The sequence below is a fragment of the Sinohyriopsis cumingii genome, chromosome 2 (genome assembly GCF_028554795.1).
Source record: "Sinohyriopsis cumingii isolate HCF-2022 chromosome 2, ASM2855479v2, whole genome shotgun sequence".
Taxonomy (NCBI): domain Eukaryota; kingdom Metazoa; phylum Mollusca; class Bivalvia; order Unionida; family Unionidae; genus Sinohyriopsis; species Sinohyriopsis cumingii.
The window spans coordinates 86,435,946-86,459,265 of NC_142962.1; the positions used below are offsets into that span (position 1 = coordinate 86,435,946).

General features: G+C 34.9%; 1 protein-coding gene and 1 long non-coding RNA gene across 2 annotated transcripts in view; one reads left to right on the forward strand and one right to left on the reverse strand.

Moving 5' to 3' along the window:
* Nucleotides 1-8,624, reverse strand: part of LOC149805318 (uncharacterized) — a 34,779-nt gene extending 26,155 nt beyond the window's left edge. The window contains exon 1 of the long non-coding RNA XR_016418712.1: nucleotides 8,464-8,624. This is a non-coding gene — a long non-coding RNA (uncharacterized LOC149805318). The remainder of the gene's footprint in view (nucleotides 1-8,463) is intronic.
* The window catches only part of LOC149805319 (uncharacterized), a 179,609-nt gene that overhangs the window by 25,190 nt on the left and 131,099 nt on the right, over nucleotides 1-23,320 (forward strand). The gene's annotated exons all lie outside the window — the stretch shown is intronic.

Sequence of the window (23,320 nt, forward strand, 5' to 3'; positions counted from 1 at the left end):
TATTTTGAAAGCATCTCATTAATGACCTGTTATGATAGATTAGAACAATGTTTATTATCGACAGGGACACAGAACCCACTGATTAAAACACATTTAAGGTAGTAGGATTTGTTATTATCAGCTACAAAGAAAGTAGGTCTAGACATGTCATTTTAGGCCCTATATATCCATATGAGACAAGTCATCAAGAAAAGTATAAAATACATACATAATATAAACAGCACTATGTTAACCCCATCATTTATCATTCTTTTAAAGAGTATGGGGAGTAAAAATGTTTTGGATACATGGCTTTTGGATAAACTTATTAATTGGACTCATTTTGCTATGTGCTGAGTCGAACATGTCAATTTACTCTTTATGCTATGTGTTGAATCAGTCAGTAGATAAATTCATTCTAGTCACATTGACTTGTACTGTGTGATGAATCAGTCAGCAGATAAATTCATTCCAGTCAGTTTGACTTGCATTGTGTGTTGAATCAGTCAGCAGATAAATTCATTCCAGTCAGTTTGATTTGTACTGTGTGCTGAATCAGTCAGCAGATAAATTCATTCCATTCAGTTTGACTTGTACTGTGTGCTGGATCAGTCAGCAGATAAATTCATTCCAGTCAGTTTGACTTGTACTGTGTGCTGAATCAGTCAGTGGATATATTCATTCCAGTCAGTTCAGCTTGTTCTGTGTGTTGAATTAGTCAGGAGATAAATTCATTTCAGTCAGTTCAACTTGTACAGTGTGTTGAATCAGTCAGCAAATAAATTCATTCCAGTCAGTTTGATTTGTACTGTGTGTTGAATCAGTCAATACATAAATTCATGCTTGTCAATTTGACTTGTACTGTGTGTTGAATAAGTCAGTGCATAAGTTTTTGCTTGTAAGTTTGTCTTGTACTATGTGTTGAATCAGTCAATACATAAATTCATGCTCATCATTGTGACTTGTTATGCGTGTTGAATCAGTCAATATGTAAGTTCATGCTTCATTGCTTGTCAATTTGACTGATTATACTATTTGTTAAATCGAACTATAGATATATTCAAACTTATCAAATTTTGCTTATGCTGTGTTCAGTTGATAAATTCCTTGTCAATTTGACTCATTCTTTGTGTTAAATCAGTTAGTCGATAAAGTCATACTTGTCAGTTTGACCTTTATGTTATATGTTAGATCAGATTAGATAAATTCAGACTTGACAGTCTGACACATTATGTTACATGTTGAATCAGTCAATAGATAAGTTCATACTTGTGCCATAAGTTGACTTGTGCCATGTGTTGAATCAGACTATAATATATTCAGCTTGTCGATTTGACTTATGCTGCATTTGCATGTTTTGAATCAGAGTATAGATAAATCCAAACTTGTTAATTTGACTCACATGTTCAGTTGGACTGTAGATAAATTCAGACTTGTTAATATGACTAGTACATGTATGTTCAATTGGTCTATGCAGAACTATAAATAAATTCAAACTTGTTTGTTTTACTTATTATGCCATGTGTAGAATCAAACTAGATAAATTCACACTAGCTATACATTGACTCTGTCTCTCTCTGTGTCTGTCTGTCTGTCTGTCTCTCTCTCTCTCTATATATATATGTGTGTGTGTGTGTATGTAATTAACATATTTCTATTTTAAAAATGCATCTACAGCTTTAACAATTTAACAAATTTTAATTCAGAATGCATTCATTTTTTTGTTATAAGCATTCTTTCAAAGTGATGGTTAATTGTAGTAATTATATCATTGAAAATATGAAATTTTAACTGCTACTTGTTTACATTACCTTCCTTTAACATCACAATTTTTAAAAAATTTCTTTTGTTGTTGCTTACTTGAGCACATGAAATGAGACTTCTGTTGCACCCATCCATATCTGCCACAAAATGTGTCATGAGAAAAACTTGATTTCATCTCCTAGATCCACTGACATGGTTGTGTTTTACAAAATGTGATTTTCAATAATCTTAGAAAGAAGACAGGCATGTTGGGACCACCACTATGTATGTCCCTAGCATGTAGTCTTTATAAACAGTAAACAGATCAGCTTAGAGCCAGTGTAAACTATCCTTGGGACAGTTTATACAACTGATTATCATGGAGTCAGTTAAACGGTATGGCCATCAGTGAAAAGTGACCATCAATTTACAGATTACTTAACTGGCTGAGAATAGCCAGGATCATAGCATGTCACGTCCTTTGAACACTGCTGTTAGAGAGCCCATCAGGCTAATTTGCATAGCCCTGTCATGTCCTTTGAACACTGCTGTTGGAGAGCCCATCAGGCTAATTTGCATAGACCTGTCAAGTCTTTTGAACACTGCTGTTGAAGAACCTGTCAGGCTAATTTGCATAGCCCTGTCAAGTCCTTTGAACACTGCTGTTGGAGAGCCCATCAGGCTAATTTGCATAGCTCTGTCATTTCTTTTGAACACTGCTTTTGGAGAGCCTGTCAGGCTAATTTGCATAGGCCTGTCAAGTCCTTTTAACACTGCTTTTGGAGAGCCTGTCAGGCTAATTTGCATAGCCCTGTTAAGTCCTTTTAACACTGCTTTTGGAGAGCCTGTCAGGCTAATTTGCATGGCTCTGTCAAGTTCTTTCAACACTGCTGTTGGAGAGCCAGTCAGGCTAATTTGCATTGGTAAAGTTCACTGAGTGGAACAACCAAATTTTTCATTGTTAGGTACTACTGTTGATTAACAAACATTATTACACATGATTGCTTTGAGTGAGTATGTTTAAGCTATCATCAATAAACTTTCTGTTGAAGTTCTTGCATAAGTCGGGACTAGATCACAAGTTACTTTCTGCTGAAGTTCTTACATTACTTGGGGACTGAATCAAAAGTTACTTTCTGTTGAAGTTCTTACATTAGTTATGAACTGGATTGTAAGTTACTTTCTGTTGAAGTTCTTACATTAGTTGGAGAATGGACCACAAGTTACTTTCTGTTAAAGTTCTTACATTAGTTATGAACTGGATTGTAAGTTACTTTCTGTTGAAGTTCTTACATTACTTGGGGACTGGATTAAAAGTTACTTTCTGTTGATGTCTTTACATTGAGTGGGGACTGGATTATAAGTTACTTTCTGCTGAAGTCTTTACATTATTTGAGACTGGATCATAATCTTCTGTTTAAATCTTTACATAAGTGGGGGATTTGATTGAAGTTACTTTCTGTTGAAGTTCTTACATTACTTGGGGGCTGGATCATAAGTTACTTTATGTTGAAGTTCTTACATTAGTTGGGGGCTGGATCATCCATTACTTTCTGTTGAAGTTCTAACATTAGTTGGGGGCTGGATCGTCAATTACTTTCTGTTGAAGTTCTTGCATTAGTTGGGGGCTGGATCATCCATTACTTTCTGTTGAAGTTCTTACATTAGTTGGGGGCTGGATCATAAGTTACTTTATGTTGAAGTCCATACATTAGTTGGGATCTGGATCATAAGTTACTTTATGTTGAAGTTCTTACATTAGTTGGGGGCTGGATCATCAATTACTTTCTGTTGAAGTTCTTACATTAGTTGGGGGCTGGATCATCAATTACATTCTGTTGAAGTTCTTACATTAGTTGTGGGCTGGATCATAAGTTACTTTCTGTTGAAGTTCTTACATTAAAGAGGAGCCTCGTTAATCTCGACACCTTCATTCCCAGTGAATATGTCCAGATTAACGAGTTTTCCAGATAATTGAATCATGCACATTTATATTTACGATGGCATAATACCGTATACATGTACATGTATATGCTAGCTGTAAATGTACTGTATATTCAATAATGGTTGAATTAATGAATAGATCTATTGACTTGTGTTTATTTCACATTATTATAACATGCGTTGTGGTAAACTAATAAAATGCAGTCATTTTTATGAGTCGTATTTTAAAGCTGGTATAGCTGCTAATGAGCTGATAATTGACATCCCCGTTTTGTTCGGAAATGAAGCCCTATACTGTCCACAGCTTAAATCAGTCAACTGTATTAATGTACAGCCATCAGTAAACTGTGATTGTAACAAACAAATGGTAAACAACAAAGAGGCTTAATGACATACTTAATTTATTAATCATATGTAATGTCAAAAAGCGTGGACGATTTGATCCCAGTGTGTTTATTTAATTATTAACACCCCCGTCGGCAACTAGTTAAAACAGACATTGTTTATACAATCGCTGGTTACAATATGGTCACACTACTTAGTTTTTCCACAACATACCTGGTCCCACTAGAATTTAACCAGTCAGAGATTTATCTATTGACACACCTCCAAATTTGTGTATGTGAATCTGTGTTATCCAACTGACTGTATTTTCATATATGATTTTTTGAATTTTCTTATTTTTTGACAGATTATTTCTGGATTATCAAGACAAGTTTTATAGTAATTTTACACTTTGGTCCCCGATTTTGATTTCTGGATCCAGAATGCAGATTTCTTGATTAACAGAGCAAATTATTGTTTAGGAATTCTGTTCACATTGTAATATGTCTGGATAGTGAGGTTTCCAGATGAACTGAGTCCGGATTAATGAGGCTTCTCTGTAGTTGGAGAATGGATTATAAGCTACTTTCTGTTGATGTCTTTACATAAGTTGAGGACTGTTGTTGTTGTTGTTGTGGGGTTTAACGCCATTTTTCAGCACGATAGGCTATACATGGCGGCCAGTATTAATGGTGGAGGAAGAACCCGGAAAACCCCGGAAAAAACCACCGACCCACGAGAAGCTACTGGCAAGCTTTCTCACATGCCCACATTGGCTGAATCTTAGACTCGAACCGCCGCAGACAGTTGAGGACTGGATTATAAGCTACTTTCTGCTGAAGTCTACATATTTGGGACTGGATTATAAGCTACTTTCTGCTGAAGTCTTTACATATTTGGGACTGGATTATAAGCTACTTTCTGCTGAAGTCTTTACGTATTTGGGACTGGATTATAAGCTACTTTCTGCTGAAGTCCTTACATTATTTGGGACTGGATTATAAGTTACTTTCTGTTGATGTCTTTATATTATTTGGGACTAGATTTTAAGTTACTTTCTGTTGAAGTTCATACATTAGTTATGGACTCGATTATAAGTTACTCTCTGTTGATGTCTTTACATTAGTTATGGACTCGATTATAAGTTACTTTCTGTTGATGCCTTTATATTAGTTAGGGACTGGACAGAAATTTGTGTTCAGTTGGAGCCACAATTCATGCAATTCATACAGATATAGAATGCTTAAGCTGTCATTCATATTGACTTGTCTCATATGGGTATATAGTGTCTAAGATGGCATTTATATGGATGGCTGTAATATAATGCTGCTCCAAATGTGATAATGACAATTTATCAGTAATACCACACACAGTAATACCAAATACCACACACAGTAATACCTAATACCACACACAGTAATACCACACACACTAATACCAAATACCACACACAGTAATACCACACACAGTAATACAACACACAGTAATACCACACAGGCTGTTGTAACTCTGTTTGGCTGAGCATTAGACTTATATAATCCAAGAGTTATAGGTTTGATAACTGCCAAGGCCATCTCAGGTTGGCTACCTCTATACACACTTGAGAATTCACTTAGCTTCCACATTTTTTGTGTGCATGATATAGTTAATAATGTGTTAAAGTGACTTTAAAACCCAACCAACCAACCAGCCAACCAACCAACTACACAGCATGATTCTTCACATAACTGAATATGCATGCAATACATTTGATATTCATCATGCGGCTTTTAAAAACAGTTCCATGGCAACCACTGGTAGGCAGCTATTGATGGAAAATAGACAATACACTTCATGTTTACTGTATTTGCAGAGTTTGCTCTAGCCACCCAGAGCTTCTTGCTGTAGGGCAATAGATTTCATAGTATCCCAGCAACCAGCAATTGGAGACCTCCACAGTGCTTTGAAAGTGATTCAGCATACTAAAATCATGTTTAATTTGTATTGTTTATTTTAGACATATGTTTTAGTTTTGTTTTAATCAGGTATATCATAAAATGTTTAGGTTGGGATTGGTTGTGTTTTACAGCACAAATAGGTTTTTGTGTGCAGAGGCAATTGGAGTGAGGTGCATTATCCAATGATATTGTACATCCAATAGCTCTCGTGCACTGACAAGTGAAAGAATTATTATGAGACTGATAAAGCCTATAGTACTTTCTGAACTTTTAATTATCTCTATTTAAAAATGTGTGATCCCTGTAATCTGTATACAGCATACATATAAATCTGTGTACAGTGTACATATAAATCCCCGTAATTTATACACACTGTAATCCCTGTAATATGTGCACAGTGTACATGTAATCCCTGTAATTTGTACACGCTGTAATCCCTCTAATCTTTGCACAGTGTACATATAAATCCGTCATTTGTACACACTGTAATCCCTGTAATCTGTGCACAGTGTACATATAAATCCCTGTAATTTGTACATAGTGTACATGTAATCCCTGTACTTTGTACAGTGTATATTTAATCCTTGTAATCTGTACACAGTGGACATGTAATCACTGTAATCTGTACAGTCTAATCCCCTTAATCTGTACAGTGTACATGTAATTCCTGTAATCTTTTAGCATCATACATGTAATCCTTGTAAACATTACAGTATACATGTAATCCATGTAATCTGTACACAGTGTACATGTAATCCTTATATGTACATTGATGTTTAGTATGGACATCAATAAAGTTAGCAAGGCATAATTACAGTAATTACATTTTGACCTTTATTATGAACCCACTGTTACTTGCTTTGCAGAGAAGGAAAAAAGATGCATTGATTCCCATTTCCACATTTAGAGAGGAAGCAGTGCTTCATCAAATACATGTACATCTTATATTTTCTTCTTCATCCCAATACTGTTTTCCTACACCTTTTGTCCTCATAGCAACTGATTAATGCAGTCTTTAATTCCCATCTTAATGAAAACATAAAATTCAAGGACCCCTTTTGAAGTAATGTATAATCTCGTTATTGCAGTTGTTTATTTTACATTGTACCTACACACACCAAACTACTATTAATTTGATATTGATTCTCTTCACTGCCTCATTACTAGCCATGTATTGATACATAATTCAATGGATAACATGTGTAACTTCTCAAGACTCTAAAGCAAAGTCCTGGAAACTGACACAGTTTTCTGATCTCAAAAGTTTCACTTAACTCTGTAAATGTAACAACTCCCAATTATCATTTTATCCTAAGGGTCTTGCGATGATTCATTGTTGCTTAAATAGTATATTTATTTGTACCTCAGTTACGGACAGTTAACAGAGAAAGAAGAATGAAATCAGCAGTGTGTAATTGAAGTTTCCAAGTCTTTTATCCTTTCCTGTTTATTTAGACTGACCTGCACATTTTTCTAACATCATAGCAATGATAAAAAATGAGTGAGCTTTGACTCATATCCAATCTTACCTGTAATATGTGACATTTTTCACAGGTGTATTGATGTATTGCCATCATCAGGTATATTGACTGTACCCAAGAGTTATAGTGTCCTGATCAGATTTGGTATTTTCATACACTGTAGATATGATGAAGACTGTGCTTTGGGATCATGGACAAATGTCGTTTGATGTCAGCCTTAATGAGACAGTATTACCTGAGGGCATTACATGTCCTTTGGTGTCAGTTTTTACAGAGATGTTATTACCTGAGGGCATATTTTCAAGTCCAATGTACAGTGTAAAAAGTATGTCCAATATATAATTCCAGCGTACAAGTTTGATTCCGGGGCCCTTAGTGGCTGAGTGGTCTAAAGCGCTCACTGTTATGGATCACTGCCATTTCACCTCTGTCTGTGTGGGTTCAAGTCACGGGTTTGGCCTGTGTGGGTATGTGAGAAAGCTTTCCAGTAGCTTCTTGTTGGTCAGTGGTTCTTTCCCGGATTTTCCCGGGTTCTTCCTCCATCATTTATACTGGCCGCCAAGTATAGCCTATCTTGTGCTGAAAAATGACTTTAAACCCTACAACAACAAGAAGTCTAAATCCAGGGCATACGCTCTAGTCCTACTGTATACAAGTCTAAGTCCATAGTCACACAACTATTATTTAATCTCTATTCAACACTTTTTCTTTCACAGCAGGTTTTAATGTTAAATACTAATCAGGTATAATTAAGGTGGACAATCTACACACTGCACCAAATTTTGGCTAATTGGTATTAAATGAAGAGTTTCTTAATTGATCTGTCTGGATCTCTTTTTTAACAACCCCCACCCCCATTACATCCATGCAGTATTTCATTAGATTGTAACAAGATCATGTTTGCTAAGACAAGGATGGATTTCCCAGGACAAATATCAATCAATGATAAGCAACATCACATAAATGAGGAAAGTAGATCTAGTAGTGACAGCTGCCACTTACATAATAGGATTTGCAACTCAGGTGTAAACTGCCTTATTATATTGTACTAATACCTGTTCACTCCATTGATTGCAAGTTCAAGGTGTAGTTATGGAATGGGGACAGTTGAATCATCAGCGGATTCAGCCATCTCAGTAAAAACACTGTTGTGGCACAGCTTAGGTCCATCAGTCAACAGAATTCCGTTGTTGAATTGGAACTGAGGCAGAGACCAGAAAATTTACCTGTAATCACAAGGATGGTATTTACCTGAGAAATGGACAGTTATGTGCTTAAAAGGGCAGTAGAAACAGTGTTCTTCACAAGACAATCAACAGTCCTCATTCATCTTAAACAGATTCATACATTGAGATTTTTTATATAGAGGCAATTCTGTTTTCCTTATAAACATGTTGTCAGAAAGAAACTATATAGGAGAAGCAACTGGTTTAGAGTAGCCAAGAAGAAATGTGATTTTCAAAAGGAAAGCTTTAAATGATTATAATAATAGTTTGGAAAATTAGTGATATTCACCACTCTATGTATGTGTATTTTTCATCATTGATCACTCTGTGTACTTTTTGTTTTCATTGATGAGGAATGATGGAGACAGTTAATACAGACATTTACAGTGGACAAGTTTGATCAAAGATTGAATGGAACATGTCAAGAAATTAATGTTAGTTTTGAAATTACAATTTTCCCATAATTTTGGAGTGGCTTGTCAGAGGTTTGATTTTGCATAATCAAGAGACATATGACCTGTTTTTGGATCAGTTTTATTGTGTTGGTAGTTTCATGATCAAAAAGGAATGGATTCATTTAGTTCTTTACTTCTGCCAATGAGATGTGGATAGTTGTTACTAGTGCTGTGAGAAAATATTATAATATGGTGAGTTGGGGCTGACAGTGACTGCACTCCGTACTAAATTGTTGTCCATTTTAAACAATTTTTAAATCGTCATATTATTTTATCTTTGAGGCATATAAATTTAGTTTTATTTGAAAAGATTAATCTTCTGAAAGATCGCAGGAATTTTCTTTTACCGTTACCATTTTTATTGCATAATTTTAACTCTTGATTGTGCAGTTAAACTACATAATCTGCCCCGAGTGGCCGAGTGGTCTAAAGCGCTCTCCTTTACGGATCATTGCCATCTCACCTCTGTCTGCTTGGGCTCAAGTCTCGGATTCAGCCTATGTGGGTATGTGAGAAAGCTTGCCAGTAGCTAGCTTCTCGTGGGTTGGTGGGTGGTTTTTTCTGGGGTTTTCCTGGGTTCTTCCTCCACCATTAATACTGGCCGTCATGTATAGCCTATTGTGTGCTGAAAAATGGCATTAAACCCTACAACAACAACAACAACAACCTTTGATAAAGACTCAATGAGAGTTGAAAGCACTTAGACCAGTTAAAGAAATTATGCACTGTTTGTTGTCAGTTTAATTGTATTTGTCTTAGTGAATCACTGATGCATGATACCAGTACACTTGAAAGGATTTATACGCCATATGGTTTTCTCTAAAGTAGCATCAAGGCCTTAATATCTTTTTACCAGGTTCCCACCCCAAAATAATTTCCTGTACCAGGTAGTAGTCAAGGACTCTCAGTACTAATTAAGTTTCCAATGTAAACCTATGCCAACACAATGATTTTAAAAAATTCAGTAACTTTACATTTCTGAATGTTCATGACTAAACATATTTATCAATATAGACGCATCCGGATGACAGTTTCTGTACAGAGAAAACCATATAAGCCATGGCATTTTCTTGATCTACATGTGTTTGAAATGTATGCTTCCAATTCTGCACCAAAGAGTCAGGTGCTAATTTCAATAATGAGCGTTCCAAACTCAAGGCTGTTAAAGGACTGAAATTCCATCAATAAAACAATGTCTTTTTTTTTTTTTTACAGTTACAACTAGCATTATGAAGCTCTTAAACGATTCTTTTTACTAAAATCTAACTTTCATTATTGTCCAATCCTGGCCAGCTAAACCCATATTCTTCACTCATTTCCAGATGCCTGGTTGTGAGTGTCCACCTTGGATGCAGAAGGTTGTGGGTTCAAACCATGGCCAAGTCATATCAGAGACTTATAAAATGTTTATTTGCAGCATTTTACTAGGTGCTCAGCATTAAGAGGTTATTGTTAGGACTGGTCGGCCTGGTGTCAGGATTTTGTGACGGGGGGACATGATGCTACATGCCTGCAGTATGATACCCCAGTGCTAGACATCACTATAAATTGTCAGACTGCAGACATCATAGTAATATGACTGAAAAATTGTTGTTGTTGGGTTTAATGCCATTTTTTAGCACATGATAGGCTGTACATGGCGGCCAGTATTAATGGTGGAGGAAGAACCCGTGAAAACCCCAGAAAGAACCACCTACCCACAAGAAGCTACTGGCAAGCTTTCTCACATACCCACATTGGCTGAATCCAAGACTCGAACCCATGCAGAGGTGAGATGGCAATGATCCATAACAGAGAGCACTTTAGACAACTCGGGAAAAATTGTTAAAGCTCTGTTCAAAATCCAAATCATACACACATACACATTTCCATTTTCCATAGCATTAGTACTGTGAATCCTATAACTGCATCAGTAATCTTAGTTTTGCTGGTACAGTATGCAATGAAGAAGAAAGCTATAACTAAAATATAGATAAGTATATGCAATTTAGTGGCCATCTACAAAAATCAGTGTGCAGTGGCTATTTCTAAATACCACTGATATGAAATTAGCTTTTGTTGTTGTTGTTGTAGGGTTTGAGCCATTTTTCAGCACAAGATAAGCTATACCGGTACATGGTGACCAGTATCAGTTGTAGAGGAAGAACCTAGGAAAACCCCAGGAAGAACCACCAACCCATGAGAAGCTACTGGCAATCTTTCTGACATGCCCACATTGGCCGAGCCCAAGACTTGAACCCACGCAGACAGAGGTGAGGGGCAGTGATCCGTAACTGAGAGCTCTTTAGACCACTCGGCCACTCGGGGCCCCTTATCAAAGGTAATTGCAAAACTGAGTCAAGACAAATGTTAATCACAAATGATTGTGTTGAAATCACATAACAATGAGCACTTTAGACCACTAGGCTACTTGGGGTCCCAAATTAGCTTGTGATTTTAAGTCTCTTGAATGTTGGCACAAGACAATCAAACCGACAAAGTCTCTTGACTATTGGCACTGGTTAATCAAACTGACAAAACCTCTCGACTATTGGCACAGGGCAATCAAACCAACAAAGCCTCTTGACTATTGGCACAGGGCAATCAAACCAAGAAAGCCTCTTGACTGTTGGTAAAGGGCAATCAAATTGACAGTCTCTTCACTATTGGCACAGGGCAATCAAACTGACAAAAAATCTCTTGACTATTGGCACAGGGCTATCAAACCGACAAAGTCCCTTGACTATTGGCACAGGGCAATCAAACCAACAAAGTCTCTTGAATATTGGCACAGGGCAATCAAACCAACAAAGTCTCTTGACTATTGGCACAGGGCAGTTAAACTGACAAATGTGATTGTGATTGAGCTAGTTATAGGAAGGTAGTTATAGGTATAGTTATAAGGTAGTAAGGTAGTTATATGTATAGTTATAAGGTAGTAAGGTAGTTATAGGTATAGTTATAAGGTAATAAGGTAGTTATATGTATAGTTATAAGGTAGTAAGGTAGATATAGGTATAGTTATAACATAGTTATGGGTATAGTTATAAGGTAGTAAGGTAGTTATTGGTATAGTTATAATGTAGTTATAGGTATAGCTATAAGGTAGTAAGGTAGTTGTAGGTATAGTTATAAGGTAGTAAGGTAGTTATAGGTATAGTTATAATGTAGTTATATGTATAGTTATAAGGTAGTAAGGTAGTTACAGGTATAGTTATAAGGTAGTTATAGGTGTAGTTATAAGGTAGTTATAGGTATAGTTATAAGGTTGTAAGGTAGTTATATGTATAGTTATAAGGTAGTAAGGTAGTTACAGGTATAGTTATAAGGTAGTTATAGGTGTAGTTATAAGGTAGTTATAGGTATAGTTATAAGGTTGTAAGGTAGTTATATGTATAGTTATAAGGTAGTAAGGTAGTTATAGGTATAGTTATAAGGTAGTTATAGGTATAGTTATAAGGTTGTAAGGTAGTTATAGGTATAGTTATAAGGTAACTTTCACTAAATTAATAATAATTTCATTGGTTGAAATGTTTAGCAGTTGGATCTAGTTGCATCTGTAGTTTAGTTAATAGCAAGAAGGAAGAAAGAGAAGCATATAGTTTCTATTATATAAAAAATTGAATAACTAGTAACTTTGGCAGGCTATTAAGAATAGTTTTATTATGTTATGATAAAACAATTATCAGATAAGTCAAATAATAAGACTTGGCTAAATTTCTGTCCTCTCACAAAATTCCTTTAGTTTATAAATTCCATGTTCTACATATCTTACTGAGCTGCCATATTGTTAAATGATATGGTCTTGTTGCTCCCCTCCTTTACCATTAGACCTGCTGTAAATGTCGTGAGCCACTGTCTGCACCAATTACAGTGATATGATGATGTTTCTCTCCCTCCTTCACCATTAGACCAGCTGTAAATGCCATAAGCCGCTGCCTACCAATCACAGACATAACATTTAACTGTATGTACATTAAATACTGTTGTAAAGATACCAATGGTGGTAAATGCAAGATAGCACAGGTTAGTTTATATACTACATAGTATTGTACATCAACTGAACCAATAAATACCAGAGTAACTGAAAAACATGTGCTATATCTTTAATTCAGGTATAAAAGGTGGCAGATATTTGATTTGTTGTCTGTCAACCTAAACTACTATTGCAGTAAATTAAAGGGGGTGGGGTGGAGGTCAAAGTGTCTAGGTGTTAACTTAAACTTTATATAAGGTAAAGAAATAAGACAGGACTATTGTAAAGAATATTGTAAATCCAGCATCAGTTACTATCTACTGTGATCTCTATGGTTATGATATACACTGCACAAAGCTTATGTTCAGTACATGCATGATGACATGCATTAAATATTCCTTAAAGCTTTTTAGCTCACCTGGCCATAAACTTGGGACAAGGCCATGTTTTAGTCCTCTGTCCAGCCATTAACCATCCATCAGTGCATGATCACTTGTTTCCAATTTGGAGGCCATATTTCTGATCCAATTTTGATCAAACTTGGAATGTTTGCTTATATTATCAAGATCCCAAATGAGTTTGAAAATGAGTGAGATCCACCTATATTAATGACTTGATCTTGTACTAAGTTGTAGCTGATTGGCTAACCATATGTCTGTTCCAATTTTGATCAAAATTCCAATATGTGTTTATATCATTATGTTCTCAGATGAGTCTGGTAATGAGTGAGACCCACACATATTATTAAAGCGATCTTGCAGCATGTTGTTTTTTCTGAGCCTGATCTGATTAAACATGGAGCATGGGCTTATATCATCACGATCTCAAAGGAATTGAATCATTAGCAAGATCTGAGGTGATCTTGTGGCAGATTGATTAAGATTGTTACCACTCACATAAGTTGAATATAGTGAATGAGATACATGCATATTAAGGATGTGATCTTGTATCTGATTGGCTGAGGTTGTTTCTTCTGTTAATTTTGATGAAACTAGGTAATTAGGTTAATATCATTAAAATGTATTTTGGGTTTATTATCGTTGAGACTTGTGCACATGTTTGAGATAATCTTGCATCTGATGGCTGAGCATTTATTGCTGTGGAAACTGTGCTTTGTATGATTTTAATTATACATGGCCAAGAAACTTAAGATATTTGCATATTATTTGATTATTTTGCATTTGATTGGTGCCAATTGCTCCCACACTTGAGACTATATTTCTCATCCACTTTCAATCAGACTTGGTAAACAAGTTTATATAATCAAGATCTTAGATGAATTTGAGTGAAAGCTATATATATATATATATATATATATATATATATATATATATATATATATATATATATATATATATATATATATTGACAGACACAAACACACACATCTTTATCTTTGGCGGGAATTTGTATCAGACTAGTAAATTGGGCACAATTGACTTAATGTGAAGGTTGATAAATTAAGTTTACAATAATTATTTTACATTGTGTTGTGTCACTACGACACTACATAAGCATCCTTAGTGAAATGGTCATTCTTGCTAATAAATAAAAATCTTAAACCTGATTATGGTTGGACTGTGTAATTTACCTTGTTTGATAACAGTGCCATGATCATTCTCTCTCTTTTTCTGCATGATAATATTTGAACTTTTGGGGGGATCAAGAATACCATTCGGCATTTCAGCTTTTAATTGTTTTTTTGTGATGTTAAATTCAATAAGCATATGCAGTGCTGTCATGTGCTGGGATTTATCATAAATCAGTATATGTTCTATTCTGCTAGCCAGCTATCATATCAGGTCCGCTTGTGCCTCTTGCTAAGAAGATAATTATTTCTTAGTTATTAGTTATTAGCCGATTATCTGATCAAATTAGAATTGGTTATCAAGTCACATAAGGGCTCCCTTGTCCAATCACTGTATTTTCTGTTGTTGAACATTACAGTTGTGTGTATGTTGAGCCATGACCTTTTCTGGTATTTTTTTCTAATAATGGGGGCGGGGGGGGGGGGGGGGGGCCTGCAGACTACAACCTTATGGCCATGGGTGGAACCTGTCAATCATCAGATCCTTTTCACAGTCTCAAATCTGAACTTCCTTGGCTTTGTCTTCAGCACTGGGGCTATAAACATATTGAGAACAAGGCTTAGAGTGTTAGCCAATGCATAGAGCAGTTCAGTGCAGATATCATGTTGTAATGACTCTTTGGTCTTAAACTAAGTAACAGAAAAAGCAAAACCAACAAGTTTAGTAAAATTCAACAAATAATTTATTTCCATTGTCATTGTCCATTGACTCAGGCTGTCTTAGGTTTAATGGGAACTATGACTCCATTTCCCTTCTCTGCCAACCTGGTTTTCTTGCAAAAAATCAGTTTCCATCAGTAGCCCCCTTATCAGTGGAGATTCCCAGTTTCAGTAAAATATGCAATGGGGATGATCAAGATACTTTTATGTCCCATGCCTGCTCTTTGCTTCTATCTTAATGCCTCCAAAACGAAAAGAAAGGGTAAGAAACATCTCTTTCTCCATATTAAGGGCGCCATCTACCTTCTGCGCATGACCATGCAACAGAATGGTGTGCAAAATGTCAAAGGGTCTTACTGACATTTCAACTCTAGGAGGATGTATCCACATCATATGGACAGTATATTTTCAGCATGAAAACAGATTAGCTAAGAAATAGTGACAGGTAAGTATTGCATAATTAAAATTAGTTTTACCCCCCCCCCAAAAAAAAAACTACATGTTGGGATTATTGTGAATTCATTCAGTGACATTTTGATTATACCATTGTGATACATCAAGATTATTAGCAATTCAGCACATTTAGGACTATTGGCACATCAGCACATTAAAGATTGGAATTAATTTGGAACACTATAATGTTGGGCTTGTGATAGAACTTTTTGGACTCTTTGCGATTTAATTCAAATACTGTAAGTTCCTTTTAAATTTTAACATTATATGCTAGGGAAATAAATTTGTTGAATTCGACTTAACTTATTGCTTTTTCTCCTTTTTGTTAATTTAGTTTAAGATTACAGAATGATTTATTTTGTTGATCTCATCCATATATATATCCTCACATGACCTATGTTGCAGTAACATTTTCTGGAGAAAAAAACCCTCATCTTTATGGAAAATTACCCCAAACTGTAAACTTCTTGAATTGCTAATATTATGTATATTTATTTGCATTATTTGTTGGTTTTTCTTAATAATTGTATGTTATATTACATGTATATGTATTTTGTACTTGACCTTGTCCACAATCAAGGGCACTGTTTAACGGGGACATTTAATTTGTAAATAATACATAGCCGAAAGTTTCTCTGATTGTCAATTAAATATTCAGATTATTATTAATGTAAGCATGTTTCCCCGAATTTGTGATAAAAGATTATAATAATAATAAAGACTTTATTTAGAGAAGGGTAACTCAGTTAGTTACAGAACTAATCTACCTTGAGGCCTTCTATCTGTTATGTACAATATATACAGTATATACAACATGATGTGAAGAGTCTGGCTTGACACTAAATAATTAAGTAATTTTAAAATTCAAAGTATCAAGCCTGGAACACATTCACAGGCATCAGTGAAAACATAAACATATATAAAACATAAAATATAATCCTGCGTTGAAAAATTCAGCTATGAAAATGATGTAAAATTACAGAAAAGCAGGCGGTATTTTTTGTACAAGAACTGTTCAATTTTCTAAAGATTTCATCCATTTAAGACATTGGTTGTGAAAAGATCAAATGCTAGGAGCCTGCCTTATGTCACTGGGAATGTTGTTCCATACCAGTGGACCAGTATATTGAAAACGTTTTTTTAAACAATTCCTTCTTTGGCCTTGGTATAATGTAATTTTTTCTTCTTATGGACCTTAAATTTGGAGTGCCATCAGCATCTCTTTGGTGAAAGATATTGCTTAGATAGACAGGAATGTTTTTTCTGGATACTTTATACATCAATTTGGCCTTTCTAAGAAATATTCTTTCATTTATTGTTAAAACCTTATATTATTCATTGCATCCTGAAAATTGTCTATACTTTGATCTAGATACATTCTTGATTCTGTTTTTCAGAAAATGGTAATTGTGACCTAGGTCAGGTAGAGTGGTATAAAATCATATTTGTCTAAAAATTACTCATTCTTGCTTTAACATCTGGAGCAGAATCATTTTTATTGTTGTGTTCAGTTTTAGATTTGGATGGATTTATTTATTCAAATCATTATTCACTGGAATTGCAAAGCACTCATCAATAACATTCTTTATCTGGAACATTAATTTAGAGTTAAAGTGAATTTGCACAAAAAGATTTTGGATTCATTATTATGATACATCAGAAGACTCTTAGCACATTACCACACTCCAGGCTTCTGGTACATTATAATCATTGGAGACTACAGGCACTTTAATATCTGAGTTTATTTGAAATCCCACTGCGATTCAATTGAAACTTTATACATTTGGACTTGTGATAGAACTTTTAGGACTGTTTGGGTTTATTTCACAATATTGTAAGTTCTTTTGAAATGTTCACTCTGTATTCAAGGGAAATATGTTATTTGTTGAATTTTACAAACCTTTTTAGTTTTCACTCTTTTCTCTTACTTAGTTTAAGGCCATAAAGTCGAAACACTAAGTTAATAATAATAATAAAAGGATAGGTCTTGAACTCAGACCCAGATAAACATCTATTTATAACTTAAAAACAAGATAAAAATCAGGTATGCACTAAAACCCAGTCCTCAATCATGTACAGAAATCAAGCACACAAGACAGACTAAATATATATAACAATGGCAACAAATTACATGTTATTCTTATTTGTGTATGAGTGTATTAAACATAAAATGATAATCCATTTAGTTCACTGGGTAACATTTTTTTGCTTTCTTTTAGTCTCCCTTCAACCCACCACCATCTGGCATATCACTGCCTTGTATAGTGTGCTTATTTATTTTTCAGAGTGAAATATCATTTAAAGTAATGGCTTGCAGTTAGTTTATATGCAACATAAATTTTACTTCATCTATTAATGCACATAATTTTACATTGTGTTACAGTCAGTTAAAGTCAGAGTGCATCCACACGTGGGTTCATGTTGTCAGTCGTAAAGATGATTGTCATTCTGTAAGTCTTTTAGTCTTTTTTGAGGCAATAGCTTTTCTATTCAGCAGTTTTATTTCTTATCGAGATATTGGCTACAACATTCCACAGTTGTCGTTAGTGTGTGTACATGAGGCATATTCTGTTACTAATCTACATCCTTCCAATAAGCAACAGAAAGAAGCAACAGCAGCAAGTTTAGTAAAATCAACAAATTCATTTCCCCAAGTTACAAAGTGAACATTTAAGATGACCTTACAGTATTGTGAATTAAATCCCAAATAACCCTAAATGATTTATCACAAGTCCAGTGTGTATGAATTCCAATAATCTTGAATGTCCTGATGTAGCACAGTATATAAGCCAGAAAGTCTTTGAATGAGTCCTCAATAATCCCAAAGTATTGTTTTAGTTTCAAAAAGAGTCAATGAGCACTTTTAATTCCAACGAATAATTTAAGTAATTCCTCTGAAATATAGATGCAGAGAAAAGAACAAGAAACGCAATTCAGAATAAAAGAATTAGAACTGGAAAGTGGAAAGCATTCTTGCCTATTACACACAAGTTCAGATTTTGATGTTACCAGAACTATTAGGTTAGTTACCCTTTTTAAAAGAAAAAGACATAGATCAATATTTTCCTTTTTTTGAAAAAATTGCTGAAAATTTGTACTGGCCAAGTGTGCATTTGACTATTATTTCAAATTGTACTCACTGGTAAAGCTCATGAAGTTTACACTTCACTGTCAGTACAACAAAGTGCTGACTATGAAGTGGTTAAGGAATGGTTACGAGTTGATACCTGTTGTTGGTTTTCGCTCTTTTCTGTTACTTAGTTTAAGGCCATAGAGTCGTAACAAAAGACAAGAGACAGTTTAGAATAGAGGTTTAATACAAAGAGTATAATTTGAGTACACAAGTTATTTAACAATTAAAAATTTAAAGGTAAGAGGTTTTGTGTAACTTATTATTTATTGATGCCCACAAGATCATCAATGAATTGATCAGTGCAGGTTTTGGTTTTGATGGGAATCTGCTTTAGTACCAATCAGTTCTTGGGGGACAAACATTTGCATGATTATTGTGTGCATGATTATAAATCATAGTGGCGTAGTGTCAGGTCTGGTATACGTGTGCTAGGGTTAGGGTTATACATGATTATTGTGTGCATGATTATAAATCATAGTGTCATAGTGTCAGGTCTGATATACATGTACTAGGGTTAGGGTTATACATGATTACTGTGTGCATCATTATAAATCATAGTGTCAGGTCTGGTATACAGGCTATACATGGTATTGTGTGCATGATTATAAATGATAGTGTAGGTTCTGGTTTACATTTGCTAGGGTTAGGGTTATACATGAATATTGTGTGCATGATTATAAATCATAGTATGGGGCCTGGTATACATGTACTAGGGTTAGGGTTATACATGATATTGTGTGCATGATTATAAATCATAGTATGGGGCCTGGTATACATGTACTAGGGTTAGGGTTATACATGATATTGTGTGCATGATTATAAATCATAATGTCGGGCCTGGTATACATTTGCTAGGGTTAGGGTTATACATGATATTGTGTGCATGATTATAAATCATAGTGTGGGGCCTGGTATATGTACCAGGGTTAGGGTTATACATGATTACTGTGTGCATGATTATAAATCATAGTGTGGGGCCTGGTATACATGTGCTAGGGTTAGGGTTATACATGATATTATGTGCATGATTATAAGTCATAGTGTGGGGCCTGGCATACATGTGCTAGGGTTAGGGTTATACATGATATTGTGTGCATGATTATAAATCATAGTGACGTAGTGTCAGGTCTGGTATACATTTGCTAGGGTTAGGGTTATATATGAATATTGTGTGCATCATTATAAATCATAGTGTCGGGTCTGGTATACATGTGCTAGGGTTAGCATTATACATGATATTGTGTGCATGATTATAAATCATAGTGTGGGGCCTGGTATACATGTGCTAGGGTTAGGGTTATACATGATATTGTGTGCATGATTATAAATCATAGTGTCGTAGTGTCAGGTCTGGTATACATTTGCTAGGGTTAGGGTTATACATGAATATTGTGTGCATCATTATAAATCATAGTGTCGTAGTGTCAGGTCTGGTATACATTTGCTAGGGTTAGGGTTATACATGGTATTGTGTGCATCATTATAAATCATAGTGTCAGGTCTGGTATACAGGTGCTAGGGTTAGGGTTATACATGGTAATCTATTGAAACAATATTTTTGCTGAATCTAATAGCAGATTTTTATAAGCTGTGTAACTGTGTAATGATTTGATATGCCAAGTTTTTCATAAAGTGATGATATTAAAGAATCTAACAGCACACATTATTACAATGAGGTTATTATGATAAGGACACTTGTTATCCCCTGAATATTTGTCATTTTATGGCATTCTCTTGGCATAAATTTACAGTGCCACAATTCAACCTGACTTCATGTGATACTCTTGATACAGTGTTATGGCACCACTTGTTGTGTATAAAATGGAGTAGGTAATTCAAGTTAAATGTTTTAGGCATGGATTCTGGGTACCATCCAATATTTGTTTACATGGTAATTTAAATCTGGGAGTATATTTTGAGTAGGTTTTCAGCATTTGCAAAATGAGCATTGAATTCCAATTCTCTTGTTTGGTTTTGATCAGGTTTACAAGGGCAACAGTTCATTCACCCCTATATTTTCAATGATTTCATGATCTTTACTAGCTTGGAAAAAAAAAATGCCAAAAAAAAAACAAGATCAAGAAAGTCAGTAATATTTTCCTGAAAATAATGCATACAGTAAAACCGGTCTCTAAAGACCTCTAATGTAATAGACCACCTGTCTTGAGAAACCAGAAACACAATGTACAAACTAATCTGTTATACAGAGAAACAAACTTCAGTAAGAGGTCACCTCTCTTGAAAGACCATGTTTTGTTGGCAAAAAGAATGGTCTCAAACATGTTCTACTGTATTTACAAAGAACAAGTGATACTTGCATCAAATAACATTGACTCCTGGTTTTGATAGTGAAAAGTCCTTTTTTTTACTGTCCGATTTTACCATGAAGTATATGAACATATTCCATTATCTAGCATACTCATCGATAACACAAGGAATGGAAATGGTAGCAGGATTATATAGCTGGTTCAAATTATGCTGCATATCCCCATAATCAGCAAGACTTTATGAGAAGCCGTTGATGAATGACAACAACAAAAATGAGACAATTAGTGGAATTTTTGCAAGTCAGATTTTAGCTTACCAGGTGATATTGTTGTTGTTGTTGTTGTTGTTGTTTAGGGTTTAACGCCATTTTTCAGCACACAATAGGCTATACATGGCAGCCAATATTAATGGTGAAGGAAGAACCCGGAAAAACCACGGAAAGAACCACCAACCCACGAGAAGCTACTGGCAAGCTTTCTCACATACCCACATTAGCCGAATCCGAGACTCGAACCCATGCAGACAGAGGTGAGATGGCAGTGATCCGTAATGGAGAGTGCTTTAGACCACTAGGCCGCTCAGGGCCCCTGATCTTATTGTGTGGCTCGGTTGTCCTTGTTATGGAAGACATATTTCTAATCAGGTTTTGATCAGACCAAGCATATAACTATATGCTTTTATTATATACTTAAGTGTTAAATATTGAAGCTTAATGGGGAAATAAGTTTCATATATTTTTCATTCTGATATTTTCACTTGTGAAAATGTAAGATTTTCATCATGCCATGTAATACTTGATTGTGTGTGCCTATACAGAAGTTATGCCTGCAGCAGAGTACTTTGTGAGCTTGAACTGTAATAGATTACGTCATCCCAATCCTGCCGTTCTCATAGGTCACTGATATTGATATGATCAGCCAATGAAAATTGGTGAATTTACAATGGTGGTGTGTCTGGTGAAGAGTTAGTTTAATCTTCTTAACTTTGCTTCTGGCACAAGTTTGGAATATAATATAAAGAAACATTTATTTTCCACCTTAAATACTGGAGATATTTTATCATTTGGTACTACATAACTACATGATGAAATATATCCTGTATTTACTTAGGAAAAGACAATATCCTCTAAAAAAAACATTTAGGTCTTTAATGGGTCTACTAATGAGTGAGGTCCATGCATACTAAAGAGCCGATGAAGCATCAGACTGATTGACCTTGTTATCCATATGCAGACTCCATTTCTAATCTAACTTTGATCAAACTTCGAATGTAAGCTTATATCATCATGATCTTAGATGAGTTCTCTAATGAGGTCTTACATAATAATGAGGTAATCTTGCATCTGGACCTTGCTACCAAATTGGAGACCAAAATAGCAGCTTGCATATTAAAGCAAAGAAATTAACCTTGATCAAACATACGTAGAATAAGTTTGTTTGAGTTGTGAAGAGAGCTCCCCCTCTTGTAAAACATTTAATAACTTAAAGGTAGTTTTTAAATAGAAGATAGATGGATATTAATAAAACAAAAATATGACTAGATTTTCTGAAATTTAACTTTTTGTTTATTTGTTGAGTTAAAGGTTATAGTACATATTCAGGATGATTCCACGATTGAAATTCTTATTCTGATACTTTCATTTATATCATAATACATTTTAAATTGTTTTAAGAATATCTTCAGGGAAAGTTGTAGCAAATGATACAGTGGCTAGAGTGGTAGGAAAAACATTTAATGTGTGATGTATTTTCTTTTACAAATCAAGTAAAAATTGCTTACTGTATGATGTATTTGTTATAAATTGAGAAAATATTAGGATGGATATCTGGCTTGTGTGCTATAAATGTGATTATTATTCAAGGTTCTTTTAATTTACTCGTGTTTAAAACTGTCTTGAATTGAGTAAAATGTACTTCTAGATGGAGAGGTGAAAGCAGGAGATCACCACATTCTTTTGAGCATACACAATAAGTAGCAGATACTCTGCCCTTCCCAACAATGGGCTGGTATTTACACTCAGGTGTGAATATTTACACCTGAGACAGACATGTTTCTTTTGATCTTGTTTATTTCCACTCTATGTTATTGCCTGGCAGACAAGAAAAGGGCTGAACATACTGTGGAATTTATCAGTTTCCAGTCTGGCACAAAAAAGACATAGTTCTCGAGATACG